The sequence below is a fragment of the Phodopus roborovskii genome, unplaced genomic scaffold (assembly GCF_943737965.1).
Source record: "Phodopus roborovskii unplaced genomic scaffold, PHOROB, whole genome shotgun sequence".
In the NCBI taxonomy this organism is placed as follows: Eukaryota; Metazoa; Chordata; class Mammalia; order Rodentia; family Cricetidae; genus Phodopus; species Phodopus roborovskii.
The window spans coordinates 24,519,692-24,522,767 of record NW_026126459.1 but is presented as its reverse complement, the minus strand read 5'-3'; the positions used below and the strand labels follow the sequence as shown (position 1 = coordinate 24,522,767).

Genomic DNA, 3,076 nt, shown 5'->3' with positions numbered 1-3,076 from the left:
GATTCCCATATCTGAGTCTTCCTTGGAATCAGAGAGGCTTTTGCTCTGTGGGGGGAGGAGGGCAGGAGGGGCACAGACCTCTGCCTCTAAGCTGAAGAGAAGTTTGTCATAGCCTCTCCTGCACCTGCTCTGGGTTGCAATAGGCAGCCAAGCTTCCCTACCCACTATTTCTGTCAGTTTAGTAATCCAGCAGGACAGTGAAAGAGAAAGCCACCCTTCTCCACTTCATCCACCATGTTTACAATTTCCAAGATAAATAAATAGACAGACAGATAAACAGTTATAAATTTTTGTCGAAGTAAGGCATAAATATTAGAGGCAACCCATGCAGTTTATCATGCAGCTGTAAAGTACTTGACTCATGAGCCTATGGATGAGTTAAATCCCTAGGACCTACATAAAGACATCAGGCAGCATGGGAGTGTGCTTGTAACCCACAGTTGGAGACACAGAGACAGAAAAATCCCCAGAGCTCAGTGGCCACTCCAAGGCAAGTGAGAGACTCTGTCTCAAAAGAAAGGTGGACACCACCTGAAGAATGATGTCCCAGGCAGTGCTCTGGCACACACCCACACCCAACACACACACATACAAACACACACATACACATGCATATACATGCACACACATACATACACACACATGCACACACATACATACACATGCACACACATATACATGCACAAACACACACATACACATACACATAAACACACATACACATATATACACATGCACACACACGCACGCACAAATCTGTTAAAAATTTCTACTCCCTAAAAACAACCACATTTGACTTTTTTTTAAATATATGAAGCTGTTTAATTAGGTTGATAGCAGGTGCCTCGTTAGCGCAGTAGGTAGCTCGTCAGTCTCATAATTAGGTTGATAGAAATTTAGAAAACCAGTTTGTGAGGATACATCCCATTTGTCAGAGAGAACTGAGATCACAGGTAGCCCCTGAAGCTGAGGAACAATCTTTGATCTTTGGCAAAAGCAGTGAGTCCATGGTTTTCTGATCAGCCTTGCGCTGCTCTGTAATCTTGTATTTCTCCTCTGTGTGGAAGGTCTCACCCTCCTGGTGCCTGGGTTTGCACAGCTGCTGCCTCTTGAAGTAAGCATCAGTCAGGTGTTTGGGGATCTTAACTTGGCTGATATCAACTTTTGTAGAGGTGGCGATGACAAATTTCTGGTGTGTTCTTTGCAGAGGAGCTCTGTTGAGGGCAAGAGGTTCCATCACAAGTAGCAAGCTGCTGCCCAGCTGCTTCAGGAAAACCACCCTCTTGCCTCTGTGGCACCTGGTGAAGATGATCAGGACAGTCCCGGGAGTGATGTTGGCATGAATCTTTCTCACATGCTGACTGAAGGGCTTTTTGCTGTGGTTCAGCAGCTTCCTAGGAACATCTTCAGTAGGGTAATACCGGGGCATTTTTCAAAGCTTAATCACCCGGGTACCACCATTCTTGTCACCACCTACTGGTTTGGTGACAGTAGCAAGGACCTCCTCCTTTTTCTTCTTCTTTTCAACCTTAGTTTTGCAGCTGAGTATTTTCTTTTGTACAGGGCCTTTCTGGACTACATGGCAGATTGGAGTACCTGCCACTTCCTCTAACCAGGACAGGGTTCCGGCTGCAATGCAGCTTCCCCTTGTTGGACTTTTTAACCTTAGGGTCACCCTTTGTGGCTGCAGCAGCAGCAGGAGCACCTGCTGCATCACCGCCAGCCTTCTTGGCTGCAGGATTTTTCTCTTTTTTTGTCAGGCTTCTCAGATTTTTCACCCGCCATCTTGCAATATGGGAAAGAGACCACATTTGACTTTTAGCTCTTTCATCTGCAATGCATATCTATATGTCTATGTAATGTGTTTATGCCTCCACTTCCTACTTTGTGGATGAAGTAGCTCTGTATCTTTCTGACAATATTAATGAAAAAGAGGGACTTTTGTCCAATATTTCCATCTCTCCATCTAGTTGCTTCTTTTCAGTCTAATTTGGGTTTTGGTTTTGTTTGTTTGTTTGTTTTGTTTCGTATTTTGCTTTATTTGTGGGGTGCTTATCTTCCTATCTGTACTTTAAGCTCTGATTTTGTTCTGAGTGGACTTTGTCAGGTGACTGGTGACCAGTGACCAGTGGCTACCTCACATTTCTGGAGTTGTCATCAAAGGCAGGCTATGCACTCAGTGCATAGAGGCAGAATGGCAACCCAAGGTGAACCCCTGACGCTGTCTGCCTGGTTCCAGCATTCTGCAAGCCAAAGGGAGGAAGAGAACTAGAGGGTTCAGTCTCCAGCTACCAAGTTCCCTGACTTTTCAGGGGGCATTGTGCCCGCAGCAAGGTTTACTGTCACTCGTATTAAAAACTCTACTTAACTCTTTCCAGAGAATAAGTATACAGACATGCTGAGGTGTAAAAGGACAGAATCTGCTGCTCTGGATAACCTAGAAGATTCCAAGGTCCAGGGGCTTTCTAAGCAGATGTAAACCTATCCCAACAGGTTGTAGGCATCAACCAATGAGGTACAAGTTTTACGTACAATTCAAGCACATAGTTGGATGAAATCTAATAATTGTGTTGCTGGACTGGAGAAATGACTCAGCCATTAAAGGCTAGGCTCACAACCAAGTTGTTGCTATCACCAAAATAAAGATAAATAGCATGTCCATCACCCCAAGAAGATTCTGCTGCGCCTCTTTACAGTTGCTGCCTACAATTTCAGGCCCTAGCATACCTTCACCTACTCTTGTATATGAATATCTTTTTAGAATGTCATAGCAATAGACCTGCACAATAACTGTTATTTACTGTCTGGACTTTTTTTTTTCATTCACATTAAATTTTTGAAGAATTGTCCATATTGTTGCTTGTATCAATTATTTTTTATTGCTGAATAACATCCATCTATACACTGGAAAGCATTATAGCTATAGCACACTTTGTTTACAAATAGACATTGTCAATAGACATTGGCAGTATTCCCCTTTTTGATCTGGTATAATGAAGGCTGATAAACTTTTGTATGAGGATTTTTATCTATCAATGTTCATTTCTCCTGTGTATGTACCTAAATGTAGAATTTA

At 43.1% G+C, this 3,076-nt stretch overlaps 1 pseudogene; it reads right to left on the bottom strand.

The window, feature by feature from the left end:
• Positions 1-896: 896 nt before the first annotated feature.
• LOC127226104 (60S ribosomal protein L6-like) lies at positions 897-1,785 on the bottom strand (annotated as a pseudogene).
• Between the last annotated feature and the right edge of the window lie 1,291 nt (positions 1,786-3,076).